Source organism: Micropterus dolomieu, linkage group LG02 (genome assembly GCF_021292245.1).
Source record: "Micropterus dolomieu isolate WLL.071019.BEF.003 ecotype Adirondacks linkage group LG02, ASM2129224v1, whole genome shotgun sequence".
NCBI lineage: Eukaryota > Metazoa > Chordata > Actinopteri > Centrarchiformes > Centrarchidae > Micropterus > Micropterus dolomieu.
The window spans coordinates 23,317,410-23,325,405 of NC_060151.1; the positions used below are offsets into that span (position 1 = coordinate 23,317,410).

Consider the following 7,996-nt stretch of genomic DNA (forward strand, 5'->3'; position numbering starts at 1 on the left):
CACAGGGGATTTCTGCCCCCAATGAAAGCGGCTCATTTGGAGGGGTTAGTCGTGCTGCTGACTCTTTCAAAATCAGTCTGTCTGAGTGAAGCACTCATCATATATAAATATATATATATATATACACACACTCCATACACACACACACACACACCAAGTGTAGCCTATATTTTTTGCAGTGCAGAATGTCTCCAGGTAGAGAGGCGAGAGTTTTCCCTCAGTGCAGAAGCCATTAGTCAGAATGGAGGTGATTTATGGGTTGTCTCCTTGCAGAATTTAAATTAACTGCCGTGCTGTACTGATGGAGGAGGGAGGGTACCACTACTTTTTGGGTTGCTCCCCTTTGCACTTTACCTCTCACTCGCTCTGTCTTTCTCTTCCACTCTGTCTTGCTTTCACTCTCTCTCTGTCCTTTTCTCCCTCTCTCTCAATCTCTCAATCTCAAGGGAGAAATTTGGAACGTTTTTTTGGATCCAGCTGTGTTGTCAGGTGGTCAGCTCACTCATGGATCTCGGAAGATTTCACTGGAAAATATGCATCCAGGCCAAAGGATTTGATGAATTAGAGGGGAAAATTAAGCAGAAATATGAATGATAAAAAGACACTTACAAGGTCAAGGACAGCGGTTACTGTGCAGAAGGTGCTGTGTCTTATGGACCAGCATACTCCTGAGACAGCTGCCCAGAGGCAAATATATACATCCTTAAATGTAAATAATGTAAATATTAACATATACACAATGTTTGCCACACTTAATTTGAATGATTAATAATAAATGTGTGCCCAAATCTGGAGATACAGCATGGCTTTCTCATTATTTCAGGATGTACTCTCCCTGCTCCTAGATCCATATTAATGATTTTCATACTAATGATGTGTTTTACTGTACTCTCTCCTTCCTGATGGCCATATGATGTATAACTGTGCTGAGAGACAGGCCTGCAGTGTGACACGGGAGCTTAAGAGACAGGAACTTCATTAAAGTTCATCAGAAATTCCCTCCACGTTGCACATGATTCATCGAAAAGACTTCATATACATAAATACATACTTATTGCATAATACTTAATGCAGTTTGGATGGTCTGTGCTGTGAGACTAAAGATGCAGTAGCTGACTGGGGTCAGAGGTTGGACGATGGGGGCCCACAGGTGGCAGCGAGAGGGGAGAGGGTGGATTGTGGGGGAAGGTAGGTTAGGAGTGAGAATGACTCCACATGACATTGCGCTGTAAAGAACTCAGAGAAATTTATATGACACATTAGTGTTGTGAATATGGATTCATATTCATTTTATTTATAATTTATTTTCTCAATAGATAGAGTCATGTAGACATGTAGATAGAGTCCACATTTGCTTTACTGTATTAGCCCCTCTTTGCTGATGGGAAGATGCTTTACCAGCAGCTTTATTGCTTCTACCCCCAAAACACACAAATACTGCACCTACACACACCTTCTGATTTCCTCCTGCAGGCTCAATGAGCTTACAGTGAAATATTTGGTGATTTCATTATGCATCTGCTTCCCATATATAGAGCCTTGACCTTTTGTGTACTTGTGCAATTTGGTTGCTGCTGAGCTAAAAGAGGAATGCAGATATTGCCTTCTAACCTGGTGATAATATTAGTACAAGGCAATACATTCACCATAATTTACAAAAATCTCAGGTTCATTGTGTTTTACTTAAGGATGTTACCTAACGACAGGGGCAACACAGCACAAAGCAAAGCAAAAACTAGGAACATAAGAACCTGGACTATTCTATGATCAAATGGGTCAGTACAATCAGTATAAATCATAAAAACACAGTATTGTTACCATCATAACATTTTACAAAGTGGTATATTGGTCATAAAAGATAATGGGTAAATGCATGAGTCAATGCACCTATGTACTGGCAGTCATTTTAGGGTTGCGTTAGGGCAAGTCCCACATATTGGGAATTGATTGTTTCTATTTGTTTCAATTACCACAGTACTACTCGTGCACTTCAAGTACGTTTTTTATATGTGATAAATGCAGAGAACACTCCTAACACTCTTCATCTCCTCCCTTTATCTCACCTATGGGGGAAGTTGTCTATTCTACAGAAGCTTGATTCCCTTCCCTCAGGACATGATATTCCTCTGTGGTATCTGTGCTGCAGCCCTGCCATGCTGGGAGCAAGACCAGGCCACAGAGAGCCGTTGGACTCCTGCTGAGGTTTTGACAGGCTCTTGTCTTCAATGTCTGGATGAAGGAAACCACACTGGGACCTCCCCTGGGTCAGACAAGAAGAAGCAGTTTGTTCTCCAAAGAGAGACTAACAAAAAAAATCTTTCTCTACACCAAATATTGCTCAAACAAAGAAATATTTACAACAAACATTCCAGTAATGTGTCTGTGTAGTAACAGTTATTTAACAAGTTGTGCTTATCAGAGGGATCATAAAATGTTGAATTAATTCTGATGAGTGGAGATCCAAAAACACTTGCGTAGCGATAGCGTTCACACTCAGGATTAAAATAACAATTCAGTAATGTTTTTTTGTACTACATTTTGCACACATGCTAATTAAAACACTTTTCCTTTCACAACTAAAATCAAAGCACTAGTAACACCTGATGTTACTATCTGACAGATTTTGGACCACCTCAACATCAACAACCCACACATAAAGATAAGCACACACTTTGAATTACACGGCCATGAAGCATTATAAAGGATCTGGTCAGAGAAGCATGGAAAATGTATGGAAATCATTGTGTTCCTGTTGATTTGAAGCTATTTATATATAGCTACTCTTTGTTTCACTTTTTGAAAAGAAAGGAAATGTTTCACTGAAAATCATTAAGCAAAGGTAAAAACTTGAGGTTTTATTTTGGCATCCCTGTGCATGCTATCTAATAATTTACACTTTATAATCTCTTATATTATTCCAGTTACAGGATGAGTAGAATCCTGTTATCAAGAGTCAACCTACTGTGAGAGTAAAATTAAATTTATAAATAAATATGGCAAATATGATGTATCCCAAGAACATAGAAGTCTGACCTTTCTTGTAAAGCTGTGTTCATATCAGATGTGGAGGAGGAAGGCAGAGTGGAGAGTGATGTGAAGTGTTTAGCGGGAAGATGAGTTTTCAGTTCATGCTGTGACGCTTCAGTCCTGGCCAAGGTGGAAAGGTCATCTCATCATTTGGGACCCTGGAGGGAGAGGAGTCAAGACTGAGTGAGGCCAGCTCGCCACAGGCAAGGCAGACTAAGGGAATGCACACATAAATCACACACAGACACATAATACACTACATCACCACATTCATTATGATACCTGGATATAATAGCCAGCCTAGCAGGAGGTTAGTCAAAGTTAGTCACTTCTCTTCATTCTGCAGATTGGAAGACAAAGAGTTAAACAGAATTTTTCCTGGAGCTCTGCTGTCAAGGAAAAAAGACACTGTGTAAACAGAGACTTAACATCAAGCCATGCTCATCGGTGACAAAAATCAGCTAGCCTGAACATCTTCACTAAATTGTCTGTACAGTATCCTACTCTTGGCTGATAAGCGTCTCTGTGTAATCAGCTTGTAAATATTTCATCATCTTGCATTCAGACCATGCAGCTGTAATAAGTTCATTGCACTGAAACATGCATACAATAATGATTTGACTGCACATGTGTGGTTAAAACGTGTTGTAATTACTTTGGTATCGGGATTTAACATGAACACCTGAACATGAAGGACCACCAGGCTGACTCACTTTTAAGTGGATGAGCCCCGCTCTCCAAAGTCATTTATTAGAGTTATTATGTCTTGTAAAAATGCAAAGCTATCACATGCTTTAGTAAACAGGGCAGACGCCAGGCTTGATAGAACCATGGCTGCTGTAGTGAGGTGGAACACATGGCCTCAGGGTATTCTGTATGTGCGCTCTTTTCCTCTGGAGTCATGTCCTTCACTGTTTCTGCATTCACCTGGATATTCTGTGCATTATAGTTCGCGTCAGCAAGAAACCACTGAGTCAGGGAAGGCTTAAAGCAAATACATATTAATTTTCTCAGCCTATATATAAAACAACTCCTCCCCAGACTCAAAAATTGCCCTCTTCTCCTTTCCCTCTCTGTCATGAACAAACACACACACACACACACACACACACACACACACACACACACACACACACATACTCTTATTCCAGAGACACTTTGCAGAAGCTGTGAACAATTCCCCTCCGAGCTCAGCCTTTTTCCTTTCCCATTTTCCTTTAAACGCAAATGTACCATCCCCCCTTCACTCACCATCTTCAGTTTTGACTTCCTCTGCCTTGCCTTCTTAGTTTTGAAACCCCCCTCTCGCCCCATCTCCAAACCACCTCAGTGGGTGCCAAGCAGTCACAGCAGTGGCTTGATCCTGGCACTTATGAAAGGAGCTCTTTGATAAGCCTTGGCCAGGAGCAACACAAGGGAAGCAATCAGAGACACAAACTCAACTAGAGATGAGGCATCTACTGTGTTTGCTTGTGTGTTTGTGATGTTGTTTTGTTTCTTTGACCTGTTAAACTTTCCTCTTGGAAAAAAAATCAAATCCTTGAAAGTCTCTTTTTTTTTACTCTGCCATGTTTTGTGGTATTCCCTTGTGCACTTCTGAAACTCTTTTTTCAAAACACATTTGTTCTGCCTCCCCATCTCTTTGTAACCAGGGAGAACAACAAAGTGATTAAAAGGGTTTGAGCTGTGTTTGGATGTGGCTGATGCCTGGACACAGTTCTACTGAGGTTGTGGTTTCCTGTTCTTGCCTTGTCCTCGCATCCGCTCACTTATTGTATTTCAAAAGATTTCTCTGTCATCACAGTCTGTCATTACAGCTGTGCTGTACAAAACCTGTCTGAGCTCCCTTTAAATAACAATTAACAAAGGCATTGTATGGCTAAAAAATCCATAATGTTGGCCATGATTTGTATTGGTTATGATAATATTTTACTCACAAACATTGCTGCTTTGGGGTCATTCTGCATTTTTTCCAATGATTGTATCCTCGTATGCTGCTTATACGTCTGAGTGATGCTCAGACTGGAAGTACCCCGCGCTTTGAAGTAACATTTACTAGCGGCCAAAATGGCGGCTGTAACACAGTGAATCAATATATTTCACCGTCGCAACCCGAGCGAAATGACTCGTTTCACTATCAGAATGTGATCTATTCGGTCGGTAACATTTGAAAAGGCTACACCAGCCACACATTTACAATTTTCCCCCCCATTTACATTAGCTGAGGGCTAAACGGGAAGCTAACCTGCTCGACCAGCTAAAGTCATCACAGTGGGCGCTGTAGCGCTACTGCCGACTAGCGTTTGGGGGTGTAATTGCAGAATGACGGACACACCTACGCACAAGTATAAATGCATGGCTATGTGCGTAGCCTACGGCGTAGGTACGCACGTAGACCCTACGCAGGAGTATAAATGGGCCTTTAGGCTTAAGCACAAAAACTACTTGTTTAGGTTTAGGAAGAGATTAGTAAATTATGTCACGTAGCTGACGTAACTTAAGCACATTATGTAAGTTTCACACAGGACTCAAATGGAGGTCTCACAATTAAAGTCCTGTCCATCCACCCTGCCTCCTCTGCATTCGGACTTTCTTGCTCTTTATACTATGCACCTGACTTTGATGGCAGTATGTGACAACTTCAGAGTGGGAAGATCGGGTCGATCTTTTTCTATTTTGTAAAGCCTAATCCCTAAACATTGCAGCCCTTGTCACAACTGTCCTGTTGGTCTGGGGAGGGCAGTAGACAGACATCTAATATGATATCTATAAGACATTTCGAAACATCTGTCTCTAACACATACAGCATTTCAGGGTTTCAAAACATGTCACTTCCATTAAAATATGTTTTATCACAACCATTGACACTTATGGATTTGCTCCCTATATGTTCCAACAAATCAAGCAAAACAAACCAGCTCCACTGATAAAAAGCTCAGCTGTCACAGCAGTTAACTTCCTCTCCATGTTGTACCTCTTGCTCTCTGTCTGCCTCTTTATTGCTTGTCTCCCCATCTTTCTCATCTCTCTTTCATCACTATCGCTCTCTGTTTGTCCTCTCTGGTGTGCATTGATCTCTGTGGTTCAGAGATTTAGAGATTTGGGGCACAGTGATCTGACTGGCAGTTATAGCCAGCAGGTGTGAAGAACAAACAATGGCCCCCTAAACAAATCCCAAACCCAATTTGGTGCTTGTATGCTTCCTCATATAGGCAAACTCCATGTCTGTTATGAGGAATAAAACAAAACAGGCAAATATACATTGCAGGCACACCTGGTGTGTCAGTTATTGTCTCACACACTCTGCTCAGTATTAAATTAGACAACCAACTGGTGTTGCCCTAGGTTTGCAACTAAATTTTAATCATGATGAAGAGACAGAAATGCAGCAAAATAATATATGTCAAGTGTAGTGGTGACAAATAGTAAGGCATCCTGCTCACAAGAGCTCGGCCCTGCTCAGGCACAAATAGTCCTGTCTAAGCCAAGAAAAGGCAACCATGTGATGTGGGAAGCCAAAAGTTTTAAACCAACTTCACCAGCTGATTTCACTGATGAGCACAAGTTTAAGCAGAGAGTTTGAACTGATCTGTAAAAACACCTGGTCGAATCATTGAAAGCATAGCGGCCCATTTATCCAAAATGGCGTTCACATCATAATGCAACATGCTCAAGAAAACAACTACAACTTTAAAATATTAACCTGTTGAGATTCTTACTTTTCAGACATAATTGTAATAGACTGAATATAACTAATAATTTAAACTTTTGTGACGTGAAATGGCACACCACTGGATGGTGTGTGGGGTGTTGGGCTACAACTGTATTGGCTTCAGTTTTCTGATTCAAAACTGAATCCAATACAGTTCTGAACTGAATCCAATACAGTTCTGAACTGACCAATACCCCGAAGCCAGTACAGCAGCAAACATAACACATATTTCACATGATGACTATGTTTGATTGCCATCTACAGACTTTTTGATTTGCTTTCTTACTTTACCATTCATCACTCTAAGGGATGAAAATGTCAAACAAATGACAACACTGCTGCATATAGATTGTTTTCTCCCAACGAGGACCCTTAATTTGATAAAAACCATGAAATCAATACCTAAAAAAAGACACCAATAAGAAAGTGTGTCAGCGCATTCAGATGGAGAAACAGGGTTATTGACATGGGGAAAAGGCAAAGGGGGGAATAAAATAACAGTAGAAGAGCATCAATGTCAGTGACCCCTAAGAGAACGACAGATTGGCTGCTTTTACCTTTAAAAAGTGTGAAAAAAAAAACTCCAAGATTGCTGGCTCAGTCACATAGAAAGGTTTTCTTCTATATGTGGTTATATATGTTTCATGTATGTGTAATATGTAATTTAATTTACTGTTCAAGCTGTTAGCTTATCAGTTCATTCTTGGCATTAACTTTTGTAATTAGCACCTTTTTTTTATTTGAGAAGCTGCTAGCATTTCCTGGCATAGCAGATTTAAGTGTTGTCTTGTGTCTGTGCACATATATGCATGAATCTCTAGAACCCACCTCCAGGAAAAGAAAAAAAAAGATTGTCTTCCACAGCTCCATCTTTATTTTTAGAGGCTGGATGCTGATGAGGGAGATGAGAAAGCAAGGGAGTGAGAAAAGACATCAAAAGTGGGGAAAAGGAGGGAGAGAAAGGAGAGAAGAAAGGAGAGTGATGAAAGAGGGGGAACAAGATGGTCAAGGGGGTTTTGTGTTGGTTCTTGGGTGAGTCAGGAGAGTGGAAGAAAGATTTGCAATGTAGTCCTTCCTCTGAGTGAGCCGGAGAGAGAGAAGGGGATGTTACCACACCAACCTCTCACTCGATGGGGGAGCAGAGAGGAGGGGGGGAGGCTCCACTGCTAGTGCTGTATAAAAAGCCAAGCCTGAGAATCCGGCACCACAAACTCACCACACATACACACACACACACACACACACACACACACACAC

At 41.0% G+C, this 7,996-nt stretch overlaps 1 long non-coding RNA gene across 2 annotated transcripts; it reads right to left on the bottom strand.

Annotated features, from left to right (window-relative positions):
* Positions 1–170: 170 nt before the first annotated feature.
* Positions 171–5,095, bottom strand: LOC123967512. Of its 2 annotated transcripts, XR_006824254.1 has the most exons (5): positions 4,965–5,095; positions 3,310–3,367; positions 3,034–3,185; positions 2,064–2,260; positions 171–524 (listed from the first exon to the last, which is right to left on the bottom strand). It is a non-coding gene; the product is annotated as an uncharacterized LOC123967512 (long non-coding RNA). The 2 variants fall into 2 exon arrangements; XR_006824253.1 differs by lacking the exon at positions 171–524 and having other exon boundaries at positions 1,422–2,260.
* Positions 5,096–7,996: the final 2,901 nt, after the last annotated feature.